The sequence below is a fragment of the Schistocerca gregaria genome, chromosome X (assembly GCF_023897955.1).
Source record: "Schistocerca gregaria isolate iqSchGreg1 chromosome X, iqSchGreg1.2, whole genome shotgun sequence".
Taxonomy (NCBI): Eukaryota; Metazoa; Arthropoda; class Insecta; order Orthoptera; family Acrididae; genus Schistocerca; species Schistocerca gregaria.
The window spans coordinates 173,167,721-173,190,389 of NC_064931.1; the positions used below are offsets into that span (position 1 = coordinate 173,167,721).

The window sequence follows — 22,669 nt, forward strand, 5'->3', positions numbered from 1 at the left end:
CAGCACATTCTCCAGATCTTTCACCAACTGAAAACGTCTAGTCAATGGTGGCCGAGCAACTGGCTCGTCACAATACGCCAGTCACTACTCTTGATGAACTGTGGTATCGTGTTGAAGCTGCATGGGCAGCTGTACCTGTACACGCCATCTAAGCTCTGTTTGACTCTATGCCCAGACGTATCAACGCCGTTATTACGACCAGAGGTTGTTTTTATGGGTACTGTTTTCTCAGGATCTATGCACCCAAATTGCGTGAGAATGTAATCACATGTCAATTCTAGTATAATATACACTCCTGGAAATGGAAAAAAGAACACATTGACACCGGTGTGTCAGACCCACCATACTTGCTCCGGACACTGCGAGAGGGCTGTACAAGCAATGATCACACGCACGGCACAGCGGACACACCAGGAACCGCGGTGGTGGCCGTCGAATGGCGCTAGCTGCGCAGCATTTGTGCACCGCCGCCGTCAGTGTCAGCCAGTTTGCCGTGGCATACGGAGCTCCATCGCAGTCTTTAACACTGGTAGCATGCCGCGACAGCGTGGACGTGAACCGTATGTGCAATTGACGGACTTTGAGCGAGGGCGTATAGTGGGCATGCGGGAAGCCGGGTGCACGTACCGCCGAATTGCTCAACACGTGGGGCGTGAGGTCTCCACAGTACATCGATGTTGTCGCCAGTGGTCGGCGGAAGGTGCACGTGCCCGTCGACCTGGGACCGGACCGCAGCAACGCACGGATGCACGCCAAGACCGTAGGATCCTAAGCAGTGCCGTAGGGGACCGCACCGCCATTTCCCAGCAAATTAGGGACACTGTTGCTCCTGGGGTATCGGCGAGGACCATTCGCAACCGTCTCCATGAAGCTGGGCTACGGTCCCGCACACCGTTAGGCCGTCTTCCGCTCACGCCCCAACATCGTGCAGCCCGCCTCCAGTGGTGTCGCGACAGGCGTGAATGGAGGGACGAATGGAGACGTGTCGTCTTCAGCGATGAGAGTCGCTTCTGCCTTGGTGCCAATGATGGTCGTATGCGTGTTTGGCGCCGTGCAGGTGAGCGCCACAATCAGGACTGCATACGACCGAGGCACACAGGGCCAACACCCGGCATCATGGTGTGGGGAGCGATCTCCTACACTGGCCGTACACCTCTGGTGATCGTCGAGGGGACACTGAATAGTGCACGGTACATCCAAACCGTCATCGAACCCATCGTTATACCATTCCTAGACCGGCAAGGGAACTTGCTGTTCCAACAGGACAATGCACGTCCGCATGTATCCCGTGCCACCCAACGTGCTCTAGAAGGTGTAAGTCAACTACCCTGGCCAGCAAGATCTCCGGATCTGTCCCCCATTGAGCATGTTTGGGACTGGATGAAGCGTCGTCTCACGCGGTGTGCACGTCCAGCACGAACGCTGGTCCAACTGAGGCGCCAGGTGGAAATGGCATGGCAAGCCGTTCCACAGGACTACATCCAGCATCTCTACGATCGTCTCCATGGGGGAATAGCAGCCTGCATTGGTGCGAAAGGTGGATATACACTGTACTAGTGCCGACATTGTGCATGCTCTGTTGCCTGTGTCTATGTGCCTGTGGTTCTGTCAGTGTGATCATGTGATGTATCTGACCCCAGGAATGTGTCAATAAAGTTTCCCCTTCCTGGGACAATGAATTCACGGTGTTCTTATTTCAATTTCCAGGAGTGTATTTGTCCAATGAATACCGGTTCATCATCTACATTTCCTCTTGGTGGAGCAATTTTAATTACTAATAGTGTATGATACAATGAAGGCTTTCACGACGGGATGGTACTGTTGTTGATAATTCTTCCGGGTTATATGGCCGTGGTCCATGAAATTCTTCTATTCCTAACGTTTCGTCCAATGCTACGTTGGACATCCTCAGAGGTATGGCTGGTCCTGCTGAGTCCTGCCGACTGACGAGTCGGGCGTCGGAGAGCGGCCTAAATGCCGAGGAAAGTGGGCGTGGTCTAGCTTGCACATAATAGCAGAGACAAAACTAGTCAGTCATAAAATGTAACAATCGATAATAGTCGGTCATAGATAAAAATCACTTATCGATTCTGTAACGCCACTGTCCATATGTGGCTTACTTTCAATGCCTCTTCTTTTCTATTAAAATTATCTTCATGTTTATAAATTTCAATAGCCTTCCTATACAGTCGTGGATAATAGTTCGTGGTAGCACTTAAAAGTGTAGATTCAGAAAACTTAACTACATGGTCACCTGACTGAAGTGTATTTTCTGCAAGTTTTCTGAAACTATAATCGATAGTTACATTTTATCTTTCACTAGTTTTCTTTCTGCTACTATGTGCAAGCTAGACCACGCCCACTTTCCTCGGTATTTAGGCCGCTCTCCGACGACCGACTCGTCAGTAGACAGGACTCAGCAGGACCAGCCATACCTCTGAGGATGTGCAACGTAGTATTGGACGAAACTTTAGGAATAGAAGAATTCCAAGGACCATGACCACGGCCATATCAACAACAGAATAGTTTATGTGTTGTATTAGTTACTGAACGCCCCTCATACAAGATCATCTGTCGTGTTTCTGGTTCCATTTCTCAGAGCGATCTATACGATCTCTGTAAAGACCAGCTGGATAATGTTCCTTGTACAGATATTGTATTTCGTAATTTGAATAAATCAAATCACGCTCTCTAGGTAAGTGCGAATAAGTCGTGCAGGTACGGGTCACCACGTAGGAAGCGACCAGCGCAAGCAGAAGTCATCGTAAGAACTACTCGAAGACCACGGCTGCAGTTACCATTGACGCTGCATCACACACTGTAGTGAGTGCGATGGTGTACTCAACGACGAACCTGGGTGCACGAGTGTCATTTTTTCGGATAAATCCAGGTTCTGTTTACAGCATCATGATGGTCGCATCCGTGTTTGGCGACATCGCGGTGGACGTACATTGAAAGAGTGTATTCGTCATCGCCATACTGGCGTATTACTCGGGGTGATGGTATGGGGTGGCATTGGTTACACGACTCGGTCTCCTCTTGTTCTCATTGACGTCACTTTGAACAGTGGACGTTACATATCAGATGTGTTACGACCCGTGGCGCTACCCTTGAGCCGGCCGGGGTGGCCGAGCGGTTCTAGGCGCTAGAGTCTGGAACCGCACGATTGCTACGGTCGTAGGTTCGAATCCTGCCTCGGGCATGGATGTGTGTGATGTCCTTAGGTTGGTTAGGTTTAAGTAGTTCTATGGTCTAGGGGACTGATGACCTCAGAAGTTAAGTCGCATAGTGCTCAGAGCCATTTGAACCATTTTTTTTTCCACCCTTCATTCGATCCCTGCGAAACCTTACATTTCAGCAGGATAATTCACGACCACATGTTGCAGGTCCTGTTCGGACCTTTCTGGATACAGAAAATGTTAGACTGCTGCCCTGGCCAGTGCATTCTCCAGATGTCTCTCCAACTGAAAACGTCTGGTCAACGGTGGCCGAGCAACTGGCTCGTCACAATACGCCACTCACTGCTCTCGACGAACTGTGGTATCGTGTGGAAGCTGAACACGACATCCAAGCTCTGTTTTACTCAATGCCCAGGCGTATCAAGGCCGTCATTACGGCCAGAGGTGGTTGTTCTGGGTACCGATTTCTCAGGATCTATGCACCCAAATTGCCTGAAAATGTAATCACATGTCAGTTCTAGTATAATATATTAGTCCATTGAATACCCGATTATCATCTGCATTTCTTCTTGATGTAGCAAATTTAATTACCAGCAGTGTAGTATTAGTTACTGAACGCCCCTCATACTAGAACATCTGTCATGTTTGTGGTTCCATTTCTCAGAGTGGTATGTAAGATCTCTGTAAAGTCCACCTGGATAGCGTTACTTGTACAGATATTGTATTTCGTAATTTGAATAAATCTAATCACGTTGTTTAGGTAAGTGCGAATAACGCGTGCAGGTACGTAGGAAGCGACCAACGAAACCAGAACCGTGCGTGGTGGCGCAGTGGTTAGCACACTGGACTCGCATTCGGGAGGAGGACGGTTCAATCCCGTCTCCGGCCATCCTGATTTAGGTTTTCCGTGATTTCCCTAAATCCTTCCAGGGAAATGCCGGGATGGTTCTTTTGAAAGGGCACGGCCGATTTACTTCCCCGTCCTTCCCTGACCCGAGCTTGCGCTCCGTCTCTAATGACCTCGTTGTCGACGGGACGTTAAACACTAATCTCCTCCTCCTCTTCGATTTACTCTCTCGGCGCAACCAGAGATCACGTAAGAAGTCCACCCGTACGCGGAGTTTGCAATCGTTCGAGTGCCGTGTCTGCCTAGGCGGCCGGTGTTTACGTTCCGCATACCGCATCGACGCTTCGGTGTCAGCTCCATCCACTTCGGTGCCACGTAAATGAAGGTGGCCGCGACCACACGCACTGGCGAGCGCGGCTCGAGCACTCCCCCCCCCCCCCCCCCTCCCCCCGGCCTCCCGATCGCGGTCCGTTGCAGCTTCCGCATGCACGGGAGTACGGTAACACCCTGGATGCAACACGCCACGAGTGGGGATGGCCTTGTCGAGAGGGTGATTGGGTAGATCGAGAAGAAGAGTAAGGTGGCGGTAGGGGCAACAGAGGCACAGGCGGAAGAGCGGGAGGAGGGAGGCCGGCTGGTGGCGAGTGCGCATGCGCGGCTCGCCGCGGCCAGCCCGGGTCCTGCGCTGCGCAGCCGCCAGTCCGTGCCAGCCCGCAGCCCGCAGCGGTCGCTCTGCTCCCTGCTGCTCAACTGCTCGCAGTAAGTCCCCTAACGATTGCACTTTACGCACCAGCTGCAATCTGCACTGCCACCGGCGCCGACGTACATGTCTCTCGCTCCCCTCGCTGGCGCTGCCGCCGCCGCCGCTGCCGCCGCCGCTGCTTCTGCCGGTACCGTCGGCGGTTGCCCCCGCGCCCGAGGAAAACTCTTCTCCGGCCTTCGCGTCCATCCCCTCCGCTCCTGGCTCTGCAGCATAAAATGTACGCAATCGTGCGCGCGCATTCTGCGAGCGAGAATACGCTCATTTCAATGTGCGTGCTTCTGTCTTCTGCATCTTGAGTGCGCGATTTTGCTTATGTCTGTATGTGTGTGGTGTGTGTGAGAGAGAGAGCGACTCGGCGCTAGACAACTGACGAATATGAGCGAGACATTACAGAAACGAAGACAGCGATTTTCCTCTACCATTTGACACAGCTTTACTGAAGTATCTGCAGCTCAGTGTGCTTGCTGAAAGCAAACTAGCGTACTTGCAAGTCTGTTTTGCTGCTAACAATATTAAATGCTGCGACAAAATGACGTAGTAGCAAGGGGCTTATGTTATTCAACAGAGAGCGTGGTTTGCAGGCACCACTCAGGACTATGCGTCGGTCATTGAGTCTTAACTACCTTTGCGCAACCACTGTTACCTCCAGTATCGTTTCGCTCAGTCGTGATTTATGCAACGCACTTCTGCAACATGTACCGGAGCTCTTTGACGTCATTGGCGTACTGAAGTCACCTGCCGACAATGGTGGAAAGTAAGTGGTAGTTCAATTATAATTAAAACTGAACAGACCACGAGCATACGACGTCGAAGATCGCCGTCTTGCTATCACACGCCACACGATGATGCTACAGCATATATATTATAAAATTTAAAATTACGTCGGTACTTTCGTATGTATGCGAATGTGTAAGTATTTTAATGTGAATTCGGTTGTCTGTCCCTCTCTTTGTGTGTTTTTGTGTGAGTGTGTAGCAAAACCAACTGTTGTTACTCCAAGAACACTAATGGAGTGTAATTAAAACAAATTGACAGCAACTGAACTGTTATCAGCAATCTGACGTAAATTTACCTGATCGAAATAGGCCTATTGTAACGAACGAAACCATCTGACTTAGCAGCGCTTCTGGAATCGTAATTACATGAAGCCTTTAATTGCATACATCATGACATAACAGAATCTACAATATGGGATTTCCCTCTATAAACCTGCGTGTAATTCAGTATCGCCGAACTGTATTATCGAAATAGCATGCTATCGTATTAATATCTGATGCAACGATATTATTTGACGGGAGATTCATCTGCAATGATACAAGCGGAAGTCGAACATATCAATTGACAACATTGATAACATGGCTACAAGCCAGAGAATGTGTCAGTTATATCAGTCTTAATTTTGTTTTTGATAACATACTTACCGTAAAGATTTTCACCTGCATCTGTCTACATGATGTGCTACAACTTTTTGACCTCTACGTTACTACAGCCGCACATCAATGGTATTTGGAACATCTGTTTCCTCAGCTGAGAAAAAAAACTTGGTCATATAATTTAAGACACATGATGATCTCTGACGTTAGAATGTCCATTTACTTACCACATGCTTTTGTTACACAAAACCGAACTGAATGTATGATAATGATAACAAGAATGAACAGTGGTAAAACAGATAACACCTGAGAAAAGAAATAGGTAGTCCATCAATTTTTATGGAGTAATGTTCCTTAAAAATGTTTCAAAATTCAGTCGTCTCGTCTCCTCAGTTGATTTTGATCGACTTATATACAAAAATACCAGTACAGCCAATAGATGGACTCTAATCAAACAATTTATGTAGTATATACGTCAGTTAAAACTTTCTTTTATCTCAACCTTGTTGATATTAAATATTAATATGTAATTGGATATAAACGGGTGATTTCCTTCCAACGCAGTTTAATTTCTAAAGTTCACAATTAGCTTCACCGGGATAGATTCTGTCATCAGATGTAGTCATACTAATAATTAAACTATTTTCGTAAGTCCGAATTAAGGTCGGCCTTCAAAGAAATACCTGTTACAATAATCCTAATATACAGTTTTCTGTAACTTGGTGTCACATTACATCAAAGTGAACATCAGGAATATTGAAACAGTTATTTTGTCGAAGATTACCTTGCTTCGACCTTGCGGAATAGTTTCACCATTCGCACTACTGCACTTGGTGATGGAAGCTAGCCTTGCGAAACTAGTTGTGAATTGGATAAATTAGCCTACAGGCGAATAGTCTGATCATCTTTTCAATTCTTACTCTCTTGCTTTCACGGACGGTCACCATCCCATCTTTAAAGGTGGACAAGTCTATAAGCCCAATCTGACACGAAATGATGGAAACTTTTGTTGTCATCAACTCATCATTTTGCAACTTTGTAGGTTTAATTAATAAAACTGAACTTGCGGTACCACTATGTCTAATTCTAATTTGTGGACATTGAAAATTTACACAAAAAGTCACGGCATAAATGATGTGTGGACACATCAGGAATTATGTTTTTAGAGGGATTCGACGATTACAGTAAGAATCCTCCTGACTGAGTCGACATAATTACCTTGAAATGTAAAGGAAACTCTTCTTTTCTTTAACATTGCAGTATATGTTTATAAGCAACGTTAAATGACACACAGAGAGACTTCAATATCTACAACAAAACGAATTATCAGTGACAAATACTTTATCCAAAGTGTTTATCGACAGGCTATAGTAGCAGTGACGTATATATCTATCGCATTACATTATATACGAGAAGAATATGTATATCTAAACATGAAAATAGCTGCTCAAAAGCAGGCCTGACGTCAATAAAGAATTTAAAAAAATTGATTGTAGTTTATTTATTTTTACCCCATACAACGACGCATCACTGCAACGAAAGAATGCCATCTTGAAGGAAAACCATCACGAACGGGGAACGACTCATATAATAAATTAGTGGATTCAGTTGCTACTGGCTGCAATTTAATTCGGTTACTGATATGTACGTTGTTCCTCTCCATCCAGATCTCTCCTTCGCCCTTTCATTTTAGTGCTCAACTGACAGAATCAGACGATAAATCATTATGAGGTTATTTGTTTCAGTTACTTGTGCGATTGTTTGCTCCTTATTTCTGTTACAAGAACAGAAATGATTAGTTCTGTTCATGTGTCGTTTTACTCGTTGATTATAGTTAAGTGTGAAATGAAGAAAACTGATTTCCTAGGTTTCCAGCAACAGAATTTTTATAGAAGCGGAGGGAGAAACTATGTCGTTTATTAGTAGATATTCATTAGAGATGAATATTAAATCCACATTTCCGTTAGAGCGAGACGCTGCGTGTAAAAATGACGCTGGCGCCGCCATTCAGATGTTTTAGACTCCTTACAAGGGTAGTCACTTCGCGGCTGGCGGAAAGGAGAGGGCGCTTTGTCCCGAGAGCGACAGCGACAATGCCGCCACTCCAGCGAAAGCGATCTCGCAGTGTTATTGTCGTTTCGCACCGCACTCAGGTGGGGCGCTGCGCCCTGTTCACCGCTACCGTGGAAGACCGCCGTACCGCCCCACATCAGACACGTTATTGGGCTTGTACGTCACAACTTGCCGTGTGTCTCCTTCTTACCATTGCGAAATACATACCGGTCTCGAACCCAACAGCCTCCTCTTGTCCAATATTCCTTAGCGTCCCCATTTGGTTCGAATTTCAGCTTGTGGTGTAAGTACAAGAGGCGATCAAAAAGTTCCCCTTTAGTGCGTTGCTGTTCCGTGTGGGCAACGTAGAGCGACCCCGATGCGAATATGTAAGCACCGACATGTAAGCTAGAGTAGTACGGTATTTTTGTTTTTCCGACGTGTGTACGGTAAATGTGGAAACGTGAACTATGAGGACGTTATTACCAAATGCATCCCAAGAGGAACAACGTGCTGTTATTCTTTCCTTGGCTGCCGAAAGACAAACACCGATACACACCCTTTGGAGAATGAAGAATGTGGTTCAAATGGCTCTGAGCGCTATGGAACTTAACATCTGAGGTCATCAGTCCCCTAGAACTTAGAACCACTTAAACCTAGCTAACCTAAGGACATCACACACAGCCATGCCAGAGGCAGGATTCGAACCTGCGACCGTAGCGGTCGCGCGGTTCCAAGCTGAAGCGCCTAGAACCGCTCGGCCACACCGGCCGGCATGAAGAATGTGCATGGGACAGTATCTCTGTAGAAAACGACCGTTGTGGAATGGTGTGCCAAGTTCCGTGCTGGTCACGGTCGATCTGCGATGGCCGGCCGCTGTGGCCGAGCGGTTCTAGGCGCTACAGTCTGGAACCGCGTGACCGCTACGGTCGCAGGTTCGAATCCTGCCTTGGACATGGATGTGTGTGATGTCTATATGTTAGTTAGGTTTAAGTAGTTCTAAGTTCTAGGGGACTGATGACCATAGATGTTATGTCCCATAGTGCTCAGAGCCATTTTTCGATCTTCGATGCCAGTCTCATCCACTACGTCAACTCAGATGGGAGACGCTCCTTATAGTCCTGATCTCTACCCATACGATTATCACACCTCATGCCCCTTAAGAAATGCCTGGGTGTGTCGACGATTTTTATCTGACGGGGAAGTGCAGCAGGCAGTTACGGAATTTTTCACTCAGAAAGACACAGTGTTTTACTAGTAGGGTTTCATCAACTTGGTGTGTGGGAGAGATGATAGTCTCAATTATCACGGCGATTTTGCCCGATTGGCATGCAGATTGTAGACTGTGAGGCCTTCGAACGAAAACTATTTGATCACCCCTTATACGAAGTCTGTATTTCCAAAAATTGCTCCAAGAACTATGGGACTTAATATCTGAGGTCATCAGTCCCAGCCGGCCAGTGTGGCCGAGCGGTTCTAGTCGCGTCAGTCAGGAACCGCGCGAGCCGGCCAGAGTGGCCGAGCGGTTCTAGGCACTTCAGTCTGGAACCGCGCGACCGCTACGGTCGAAGTTTCGAATCCTGCCTCGGGCATGGATGTGTGTGACGTCCTTAGGTTAGTTAGGTTTAAGTAGTTCTAAGTCCTAGGGGACTGATGACGTCAGATGTTATGTCCCATAGTGCTCAGAGCCATTTGAGCCATTTGTCATCAGTCCCCTAGACTTAGAACTACTTAAACCTAACTAACCTAAAGACATCACACACATCCATGCCGGAGGCAGGATTCGAACCTGCGATCGTAGCAGCAACGCGGCTCCGGACTGAAGCGCCTAGAACCGCTCGGCCACTGCGGCCGGCCTTGTCTTTCCATCCCTGTTTCGCCTCCACTCTGTGATACTCTACCCAACGCCTTATCTCGAAATGTGCGATACATCAACCGGCGAATTGTTGGAATGTAGCAGTAATAAGAAATCATCTGCTGCATATCTTCGCATTCTGAAAGTAAACTTTTTTGCGTCCACGGTCATGACAAAGACGTTACTGCTTTATAAATCACATCCGGACGTAATATAATGAAATACTGGTGTTTATACTATGAGATTTAGTGTGAATTACAGAAAAGTACTTCAGAAAAATGTGTCTAGATACGTAACAGAACAATGGTACCACGTGAATTTGACCATGGCTGTCCGCTTTGAATTTTCCTGTACTCAACTTGTTCTCTGCAGCTCAGCATCAGGATTTGTGCATTATTACCAACATCTTATGGGAGAGAGACACGAAAACTAGCTGGTTAACGTCAGACGTCCTACATTTCTCTGTGAAGCCGTTTACTTCGATGAAATTTGTTTTCTGCAGCACTGGTTCATTCTGAGCAATAAAACATCCCAAGGAACAACCTGATTTGCGGAATAAGTATGTTTATCTGAATTTTTAATGTTCTCTTACAGTTTGTTGTTTGTCCAAAGAGATAAACTGAGTACGATGCCATCTAAACGATCTTTCATTTGGGCGGTTTATCGTCAACGGAAATTTATCCGTAGATAGTGAACGTTTGTAACAAGTGTTTCTTCATAGTCAATAGTTACAAAATCGATATTTCAGGTGAAAGGTATCTTATATCTCTAGAAGGTTTCCATCTGAACATCGTCCAAAACTGTAACCACGGATGGGAACATCGAGGAAGTATATAATATCGCACTGGACAATCGGTGGTTCAGATATGTGAATCATCCATAGGGGTGTGTGAAGTAATGTGATAATAGTGTAAATTTTCATAAAAACTCTGGCCTAAAGCAAATGAAAAATTGAAATTTGGATCATATTGCTGATGGTTTATTTTGAAACTGCGACCCTTTATGACGTTTTTAAAGAAATCATTGTTTTACTCCCATTAGATAACTTTATAGCTTCTGCAGTCTCATCCACAGATAGACCGTGTGTCTCTCCTAAGAGTCGTTAGGCGTGTTTTCCCTAGTGTATTGGCAGTGATTTACACTTTCGATTTTGCAGTGTGTAGAAGGAGTCAACCCACACAATTACTGATCGTCACGTCTTTCATACGATGCTGAGTGTCGACAGAAAGCGTCGGTTTGTTTTCCATTACAAATAAAACTATATTTAAATCTGAATTTTACGTGCCATATGATACAGCGCTCCGAAATTAGTCTAATCCAATAGCCGTTTTATCGATATGTAATAACAGGGACAGTAAAATACGAAGAATAAACAGCAATCCTGCAACCATTGTGTAGCGCTGCATGCTTGGCGGCAGCAGTCGGCGCGGGCCGAGGCAGTACTGTCGCTTCTGGAATACTGGTTATTTATCGAGTTTTACTGCCCCCGTAAATAAAAGTATCTCGCTACACTGACCTGGGACCGCTCTATTGAAGCGACACGTAAAATTCAGCTTTAAAAATCGTTTTCTTTGTAACGAGAAACGAACCGACGCCGTCATTCGACACTGGCCATCGCATGAAAGATGTGGCGAGCACAATTTTTATGGGGCAGAGTCCAGCTACACAATGCAAAAACTAAGTTTCAAATATCTGACGAAGCCCCAGAGAAAAAAATGCTTGACTTCTCTTAGTAGAGAAACTCAGTATATTCACAGGCAGTTCACATTTTGTAACAAGCGAAACTAGTCGTTAGTATCGCACCGCTGGTTAAAATAGCAGAAATCATATAGATACTACCGCTTCATGCGCATGAAAATAAGGATTACGATGTTATTTCGTTACCTACACACTATGTAATTCGTGAAGTTGTATGTATGGCACTGTAAAATGATCCACGACTCACCAGACTGGAAAACGGAGCATTTATATACTCTTGACAAAACCACATTAAAGGTTCAACATCCATAATGTATAGGATAGGAATATTCGGACCTTTTTAGAGAGAAACGAAATCCTTTTGTGCACATCTTCGTTATTTGATGGCAGAAACGAAAGATCAAACAAAGGAGTGAGAGAAAATACGAGACCTCCACTAATATTTTTTATTCGGTGGAAATTTTATGGCCAAGGTTTCCTGGGATACAAAAGGTAATATTTTCAATCGTTACGTTGCAAGTATTAAAAAAATACCTGGATAACACTTCGAAAGTCTTCTGAACTAGAAGGATGAAAAGCACCTGAGAATAGAACTGGATGTCAAGCAAACGAAAAAATTTCTCAGAACAATCATTTATTTAACTGAGTTGCCTCAGAAATGGGAAAACTGTTGAATTCCAGCATGGATCGTTGGAACATGAACTGTATTGACCGGATGTGGCATCCTGTGACTTCCCATTGTTAAAAATTTAAATGAATTTCGACGTACGTACGCGCTGAGTCCAATGAGAAGATTATGGCAGCAACAGCTGCATTTTCGCAGACCTTTCAGCAGCGCACGTTAAAAGGAATCGAAAGAATTTCGCCTGGGTTTTTGAAAACAATCATGTACATGTTCAAGCACTGTACATTGTTGTCTCTTATCCGTGTTAAACATGATACCGCAATGTGCACTTGCGTACAGGTTATCACGTACGTGGAAGAGGCATATGGGTCGTCCTAAAGACGTAGCTAAGATTTTTGCTAATATTAGCTAACAATTTTATTTAATTTTATGCAAGATTATCATTCAGTGCGACCCCTTGAGTACAAATAGCCACAATTCTGGAATCAAACAAGACATCTGTCATATAGGATTGTCGTCATCACGTATACCTTAGAAGAAACAGACATCCGGTTCAGTTTCTGACAAGTATAATATGAACTGCGTTTCCATCGCATATACTTTTACTTACATACATGTTTTGAAGAACAAATTACACACAAAATATAATTTATACGTAATGTATATTGACACAAGTTAATTTGCTGCAAGGTATTTCTACAATGGGTAGAAAAAGGGTATTTTTTTGTCTGAGAACGCGTAACATGCAAACACGTTGACGATATTTCGTGTTTTCTAACAGTTTGTTTGCTACCATTTCATTACAAGATTTCGTTCTACAGGATTATCTTAATTTTACGAAAACTAAAATGCATAAGGGATCTACACTTCAAAAAAAAATTGTTCAAATGGCTCTGAGCACTATGACACTTAACTTCTGAGGTCATCAGTACCTTGGAACTTAGAATTACTTAAACCTACCTAACCTAAGGACATTACACATATCCATGCCCGAGACAGGATACGAACCTGCGACCGTAGCAGTCGCGTGGTTCCAGACTGTAGCGCCTAGAACCGATCGGCCACCAGGGCCGGCATCTACACTTCGGTGCAGATTTAACAGATTACTTTCTTCGAAACCTCGTAATTCCCACCCATTGGGACGCATAAGTCTGAAATTTGGCTCAAAGGTGCACGCAGCCTTCCTCTCTCATGGTGAAAAACTGTAGCGCCCAACGACGTCGCCCTCGGACTTGACGCGCTTCAACTTCAAGATGTCGACACTTGCGAAAAAAGGCCACAGCTCAGAAGTTCGTATGACTTCTAAGGCACGTTCATGGTATCACATTGGCACAAAACTGAGACACAATTCTGCCCAACTTCACCGTGGACGTGTCACAGTACGATGGGTAGGCCGTCACAGCCCCTATAACCCACATTTAACCCCTTCTTTTGACACCTCTGTGATGGAGGTTAGAACCGCGACGCCCACCGTTGAAATCACGCAGTTTTCGCATGAGTCACCGAGGAAAGGATTCGAGACACACCGCCGCTCAGAATCACTACGAAAAGGCCTCAGGGCTGGCACAAAGGGCGTTAATGAAACCATCCCATTCCCTGGGGAGTTGGTTCCCACATATTTCATTGTATAAAACGAGAATTCGTGGTGCGACGAGTAACAGAGAGACGTTCTTGGCAATCTTTGACACTGCTGTAACACTCGGACATTTCAATGCTTGTCTAAGGACATTGTGGCGGTGCATCCCCATTACACTTGAACAGACACCTTGGAGGGCAGCGCGACCGTAATCTTTGCTCTCGTGCACAGGTAGGAAGTACTAGGGACATTCAAAACTATTCGATGAAATTTGAACGTGATCCGTGGCAGGAAAGGGTACTTGTGCATTTCCACCCCTCCTATTTCGCGCATTCTTGTGGTTTGACCCTTTAGGAACACCCCAGTTGGGCAAACCCTTCGTTAGCACCTGTCCACCTTACTCGAGAATTTTAAAAATACAAGTGGACAGAAACAACCTGTAAAGTAGTCCGAGGCAGTTGCAAGCAGGCAACTGGATCTGCAGGGGCGTCAAAGAGAAGCATACCTGCAGGCGCCTCAGATTACTTTACGGTTTGTTTCTGTAAACTATCATTTTTCAAATTCTCAAGCACTTTGCTGAACTGGCGGGGGGGGGGGGGGATAAAGGGATCCTTTAGCGTTTTATTCACAGGTGTGTCAATGTCGTATCCCACCATATGATTCACGCCACAGAAGGACGCGAAACAGAAGGGATGAAAATGCATAATTACGCTTTCCTGTCACGGATCAAGTTCAAATTTTGTCCAAAGGTTTTGAACGGTCCCTAGTGCTTCCACCCTGTACACGTAAGCAAAAGTTTCGGTCGTGCTGCCCTCCAAAACTATGAGATCGCGCTTAATTGGGATGCAGCACCACAATATCCTCCAGAGAATGGTTGAAATTTCCGAATGTGACAGCAGTGTCAAAGATTCTGAACACCGTCTTTCTGTTACTCGCCGCACTGCGAATTGTCGTTTTCGACCGCGAAATGTATGGGAATCGACGTCCAAAGTGAAAGGGATGGTTTCACTGACATAATTTATATCCTCTCCTGACTCGTTTTTGTGCTACTTCTGAGCGGCGGTGTGTCTGGACGGTTGTCTTCGGTCATTCATCAGAAATCCGCGTGATTACAACGGTGGGCGTCGCGGTTCTAACCTCCATCACAGAGGCGTCAAAAGAATGGGTTCAATGTGGGTGACAGGGGCTCTGACGACAGTCCCATCATGTTGTGATGCACCCACGGTGGCTACGTTGTGGTAAAGTTGGTTGCTAATGCGACATAGGTCATCGGTCTCATCGAATTATGGAAGGCTGGGGAAGGAAGTTGGCAAGCCCTTTCAAAGGAATCATCCCGGCACTTCCCTGAAGCGATTTAGGGAAATCACGGAAAACCTAAATCAAAATGGCTGGGGTGAGATTGAACCGTCGTCCTCCCGAATGCGAGTCCAGTGTAGGCCGTGCCCTATCAAAGGAATCATCCCGGCACTTGCCTGAAGCGATTTAGGGGAATCACGGAAAAACCTAAATCAAAATGGCCGGACGTGGGATTGAACCGTCGTCCTCCCGATTGCGAGTCCAGTGTACTAACCACTGCGCCACCTCACTCGGTGACGTCGCAGGGAGCCACTCCTTTTCTCCATTAGGGAGGAAGTTTGTATGCACCTTAGAGCCAAATTTCAAACTTACGCGTCACAATGAGTGGGAATTACGACGTTTCGAAGAAGTGTTCGTTTAATTCTGATGCGCAGTGTATAATAGACAACTTTCTGGACAATTATTAGTTAGCCGCGCGGGAATAGCCGAACGGTCTCAGGCGCTGCAGTCGTGGACTGTGCCGCTCGTCCCGACGGAGGTTCGAGTCCTCCCTCGGGCATGTGTGTGTGTGTTTCTCCTTAGGATAATTTAGGTTAAGTAGTGTGTAAGCTTAGGGACTGATGACCTTAGCAGTTAAGTCCCATAAGATTTTACACACACAATTATTAGTTATCTTCACACCAAAATGGCTCTGAGCACTATGGGACTCAACTGCTGTGGTCATCAGTCCCCTAGAACTTAGAACTACTTAAACCTAACTAACCTAAGGACACCACACACATCCATGCCCGAGGCATGATTCGAACCTGCGACCGTAGCAGTCGCACGGTTCCGGACTGCGCGCCTAGAACCGCGAGACCACCGCGGCCGGCTATCTTCACACCAGCTTCCAATTTTTTTAAATATTTTAATTCTGTTGCAAATGTTATTTATCTCCATATTAGATAAGTATTTCGCCTCTGTTACACATTCCCTATATTGTAGCTTGTCACACGTGATCGTGGAGAACGATACCTGTCATCTTTGTCAACCTACAATTAACGTTCAACCGTTCTGTTGGAAGTATCTTAAAATGGCTCTGAACACTGTGGGACTTTACATCTGAGGTCATCAGTCCCCTAGAACTTAGAACTACGTAAACCTAACTAACCTAAGGACACCACACACAGCAATGCCCGAGGCAGGATTCGAACCTGCGACCGTAGCGGTAACGTGGTTCCAGACTGCAGCGCCTAGAACCGCTCCGTCACACCGGCCGGCGAAGTGTCTTAAAAATTCAGTCTGTAGATTAATACACATTTTTCGCAACATATAAAACACACTAATCCAAGCTCACGTTTCTTGTAGAAATAATTCATACTATTGTCTTCTTTTGCAGAAAGCAATATCTAACTATAACCATGAACGTTAGTTGTTAGATAAAAGAAAGTATTATGGTGAGGCGTCCCGTCGACGACGGAGTCATTAGAGACGGTGCACAACTTCGGAAAGGAAAAGGACGGGAAAGGAAATCTACTCCTGGGTACGAGTGTACTTGAATTTCAGAGCCGACTTATTTGTTGCTTAATAATTTAAAAAGCTTATGTTAATTCGTAAAGTTTCCTAATAACGTAATACACTATAGATGGAAAAGAAAAATAAAGCGGGGTATCTGTTTCTGAAATAAGGATCAGTATCGATTTTGGTATTCATGCAGAAAAAATGGTTCAAATGGCTTTGAGCACTATGGGACATAACATCTATGGTCATCAGTCCCCTAGAACTTAGAACTACTTCATCCTAACTAACCTAAGGACATCACACACATACATGCCTGAGGCAGGATTCAAACCTGCGATCGTCGAGGTCGCGCGGTTCCAGACTGCAGTGCCTAGAACCGCTCGGCCACCCCGGCCGGCTATTCATGCAGAAAGCATACAATTTCCAAATATATGAATCTGTCTAATGCGACAGTTTTCTTTCAGTCGACATCAAAATAACCTGCAATACCTGCAATCAAAAACGGCTGTAAGAGTTTACTATCTGAGAGTTAGTCCGTTTCGGACTGTGTGTTAAATTATTCGAATAGAGGTAAGGTTTTAGCGGCCCGTCGACATTGAAATCAATATAAACGGACCACGAGCTCAGCTGTAGAAGAATGGTGGAACGAAGCGATCGTACACACTTCTACACTACTGGCCATTAAAATTGCTACACCAAGAGGAAATGCAGATGATAAACGGGTACTCATTTGACAAATATATTATACTAGAACTGACACGTAATTACATGTTCACGCATTTTGGGTGGATAGATCCTGAGAAATCAATACTCAGAACAATAACGACATTGATACGCCTGGGCACTGAGTCAAGCAGAGCTTGGATGGCGTGTACAGGTACAGCTGCCCATGCAGCTCCAACACGATACCACAGTTCATCAAGAGAAGTGACTGGCGTATTGTGGCGAGCCAGATGCTCGGCCACCATTGACCAGACGTTTTCAATTGGTGAAAGATCTGGAGAATGAGCTGGCCAGAGCAGCAGTAGAACATTTTCTGTATCCATAAAGGCCCGTACAGGACCTTGAACATGCGGCCGTGTATTATCCTGCAGAAATGTTCGGTTTCGCAGGGATCGAATGAAGGGTAGAGCCACAGGTCGTAACACATCTGAAATGTAACGTCCACTGTTCAAAGTGCCGTCAATGCGAACAAGACGCGACCGATACGTGTAACCAATGGCACCACATAACATCACGCCGAGTGATACGCCAGTATGGCGATGACGAATACACGCCTTCAATGTGTGTTCGCAGCGATGTCGCCAAACACGGATGCGACTATCAAGATGCTGTAAACAGAACCTGGATAAATCCGAAAAAAGGACGTTTTGCCATTCGTGCACCCAGGTTCGTCGTTGAGTACACCATCGCAAGCGCTCCTGTCTGTGATGCAGCGTCAAGGGTAACCGCAGCCATGGTCTCCGAGCTGATAGTCCATGCTGCCGCAAACGTCGTCGAACTGTTCGTGCACATGGTTGTTGTCTTGCAAACGTCCCCATCTGTTAACTCAGGGATCCAGTCGTGGCTGCACGATCCGTTACAGCTATGCGGATAATATGCCTGTCATCTCGACTGCTAGTGATTCGAGGCCGTTGGGATCCAGCACGGCGTTCCGTATTACTCTCCTGAACCCAGCGATTCCATATTCTGCTAACAGTCATTGGATCTGGACCAACACGAGCAGCAATGTCACGATACGATAAACCGCAATCGCGATAGGCTACAATCCGACCTTTATCAAAGTCGGAAACTTGATGGTACGCATTTCTCCCCCTTACACGAGGCATCACAACAACGTTTCACCAGGCAACGCTTGTCAACTGCTGTTTGTGTATGAGAAACCGTTTGGAAACTTTCCTTATGTCAGCACGTTGTAGGTCTCGTCACCGCCGCCAACCTTGTGCGAATGCTCTGAAAAGATAATCATTTGCATATCACAGCATCTTCTTTCTGTCTGTGAAATTTCGCGTCTGTAGGACGTCATCTTCGTGGTGTAGCAATTTTAATGGCCAGTAGTGTATTTAAGGAAGAGGTGTCGTATCGCATTGGATAGTGAAGAAAGTTACAGTACAATTCGAATAAAAGGAAGAATCGGTTAATTCGACGTCAAGGAATAGACACTTTGATAAACGTCGCGGGCGGCTTGGGATTTTTTTTTTTTTTTGGGGGGGGGGCTACGGGGGTAAAAATTGTTGGGACAGACGAAAGTTTGACTACAGCACCCGTTTCGAGAGGTTGTAGAATGCAGTAGTAATACAAAGATGAAGGTGATAGAAAGGATAGGATGACATGCTGAGCTTCATCTTCGGACTAAAGACCACAACAACAACAATAATTCTCTCATTTTATGTTTTAGGTCCTGATTATAAGTTAAAGACGACGGTGTTTACAATGTCTGTTAATATAATACAGGGTGTCCCTTTCTCTGATGACCGCACGGACGGGGCTGTGATTGCCCGCCATCGGAGTCGCACACACCGGCCGAATATCTCCTGCGTCCCCTCTTAATGCTGCACTACTCGCCTCTCCGGCAAACGTCATTCGAGCAGTGAAAGAAACAACAAGAACACGACTGTAACAGTGAAGTCTGTGGGCGCAACAACGACGACACCGAATTATTCTATACAACAGCGAGTGTTTATTTACGATTCACTCGTATTTCCGGACACTGTTTAAACAGAAATTTCCAGGTGTTCAAATTTCGTGCTGTGATGCAATTCACAAATTAATGAATAAATCTCGTCGAACGGCAAGTGTTCGTGATGTGAATCGTAAACGGCGACGTACAGTAATCACGGAAGCTCACCGCGATGATATTTAATACCGTCTGGAAAATTCCCTAAAAATTCTCTTAGAGGTCTTCCACAGCAAACGCAAATTTCCTGCGCCTCTGTACAAAGAGCTGCTAAGTTAATTAGGCTAAGACTCTACAAAGTTACAGTAGTGTAAGAACTTAAGACTGTTGATCACAAGCACACAGGGTTAAGTTTTGCGAATGGTTTTCGAAACAAGTGCATGGCGGTGAAATGGATCCTTACCCATTCTGTTTTCAGACGAGACTTGGTTCCATTTACACGTCTTCATTAAATCCCAAAACTGTCGACATTCGAGGGCGGATAGACCTATTCTGCTTCATGAGGAAACCCTTCAAGATCAGAAAATAGGAGTGTAGTGCAGAGTTAGTGGTGACAGGATAACGCCATGCATGCAGTCAGCAGATAAGCGGAACACGTTGTCAGACACAACCACACTTAAACGTTTAGATTACGGTTTGACCGTCTCACGTGGTCATCTTCTGATTGAATGTGCTCTACAAAGATGGTTCAAATGGCTCTGAGCACTATGGGACTTAACATCTGAGGTCATCAGTCAAATGGTTTTGAGCACTATGGGACTTAATATCTATGGTTATCAGTCCTGTAGACATAGAACTAATTAAAACTAACTAACCTAAGGACATCACACACATCCATGCTCGAGGCAGGATGCGAACCTTCGACCGTAGCAGCAGCGCGGTTCCGGACTGAAGCGCCTAGAGCCGCTCGGCGACAACTGCCGGCTGCTCTACAAAGAAGACCATGCAATATCACTCTGTCGCAAGACACATATTAACCAGAATACTCCGGTGTATTTGTCAGCAAATTAGTAATTTCTACAGAGGAAAAATTAACTACTTGTAACTTTTTCATAGCTTCCTCTAATACACCTAACTGTTCCAGGAACAGAAATAAGATTTTAAGAGAGTGATACACTCTAAAACGGGTAATTAACTGTATTTGTTATTGACAAAGTTTATTTCCGCGGCGGTATTGTAGCTAGCACCAGTTTTCGCCATTTCACGCCACTATCCCTCCTCCAATTTGACATAAAGGCAAAGAGAAAGCAGCAAACCGCACGTGGCGTGCCCGGGAGGTTACCGATCCAAATACTGGCCACGATCGACCATGCTTAACAGCAGCAATGTAAGGAGAACCAGTGTAAATTTTTTTCCAGTTAAGTGTAGCCATTTGGAGTGGAGAACGGTCAGTTATGACTCTTAAATATTTATGTCTATCGACCACCGTCGCTCATGAAAGCATTATCAAACCCTCGTAAGTTCATCAATCGTCATTTACCTTCGTTGATGCTGGCACCAGATGCAAGGCAAAAGACATCCAACGTAGCCTTGAGCAATGGAATCTCAGCGGGAGAACGGAGTAACACCATCACATCATCAGATTATGCACGCCCTGATATCGTCTCCCCTAAGAGTGTTCATCCTTGTAAGTGAGCGACGATTCTTCGAAGAAGGGGCTCAAGTGATAGAACAAACAACGATATTGAAGGCGGACATCTTTGTGGAAAATCCCTGTGTATTCAATGCTCCACGGCTGTTGGAAGTTTCAGCTAGACCCTTTCCTTTTTACATCTTCTTTGACCTCATCGTGATGTAGACGGCTCTCCAGCAGTAGAAGTGTATTACAATTTCTCAGGTTAACTGTCAGCTTGGAAGCTCTTTGCCACGCGGGATTAGCCGAGCGGTCTTAGGCGTTACAGTCATGGACTGTGCGGCTGATCCCGGCGGAGGTTAGAGTCCTCCCTCGGGCATAGGTGAGTGTGTTTGTCCTTAGGACAATTTAGGTCAAGTAGTGTGTAAGCTTAGGGAATGAGGAGCTTAGCAGTTACGTCCCATAAGATTTCACACACATTTGAACATTTTTTGAAAGCTCTTTGTGAGACGGATGTTGTACCATAGGTTCTCTCCTTATACTCGCGCCTCTCACCGTTCGTGGATGGGCACGTTGCAGACAACTCTCTTCTGGAGAAGAAATTGCGTCTGTGAGAGTGGACGACATATCATGTAGTTTGGCTGCCTCAGGTACATTCTGCGGGAAAGTTCGGCCAACAAATCCTCCTGCAAAAAACTTCCAATTGTTTGGTTCAAATGGCTCTGAGCCTTATGGGACTCAACATCTGAGGTCATCAGTCCCCTAGAACTTAGAACTACTTAAACCTAACTAACCTAACGACATCACACACATCCACGCCCGAGGCAGGATTCGAACCTGCGGACGTAGCGGTCGCGCAGTTCCAGACTGTAGCGCCTAGAACCGCACGGTCACTCCGGCCGGCTCCAATTATTTAATCTCATTCATCGTAGCTTTCAACTGTGTTTTAATTTCTCCTTACTCATTCGGAACAGGATACAGCACTGTTAGTGAGTCTTCCATGCGGGTTAAGATCAACCAGTGTACACTAAAGAGCCAAAGAATCTGCTACACCTGCCTAATGTCGTATAGGGCCCCCGCGAACGCGCAGAAGTGTCGCAGCACTATGCGGCACGCACTGGACTAATGTCTGAAGTAGTGCTGGAGGGAATTGGCACGATGAATCCTGCAGGGATGTCCATAAATCCGTAAGAGTACGAGGGAGCGGAGATATCTCCAGAACAGCACGTTGCAAGGCATCACAGATATGCTCAATAATGTTCACGTCTGGGGAGAATGGTGTCCAGCGGAAGTGTTTAAACTCAGAAGAGCGTTCCTGGAACCACTCTGTAGCAATCATGAACGTGTGGGGTGTCGCATTGTCCTGCTGGAATTGCCCAAGTCCGTCGGAATGCACAATGGACAAGAATGGATGCAGGTGATCAGACAGGATGCTTACGTACGTGTCACCTGTCAGAGTCGTATCTAGAAATATCAGGGGTCCCATATCACTCCAACTAAACACGCCCAACACCATTACAGAACCTCCACCAGTTTGAACAGTCCCCTGCTGACACGAAGGGTCCATGGATTTATGAGGTTGACTCCATCCTTAAGATACAGTCATCAACCGTCCAATAGCGGTGTTGACGGGCCCAGGCGAGGCGTAAAGCTTT

General features: G+C 45.7%; 1 protein-coding gene across 1 annotated transcript in view; it reads left to right on the forward strand.

Annotated features, from left to right (window-relative positions):
- The first annotated feature begins 4,728 nt into the window (after positions 1 to 4,728).
- The window catches only part of LOC126298975 (uncharacterized), a 974,877-nt gene continuing 956,936 nt past the window's right edge, over positions 4,729 to 22,669 (forward strand). Inside the window, exon 1 of the mRNA XM_049990596.1 lies at positions 4,729 to 4,785. The gene's annotated coding sequence lies outside the window, so the exon portion shown is untranslated. The remainder of the gene's footprint in view (positions 4,786 to 22,669) is intronic.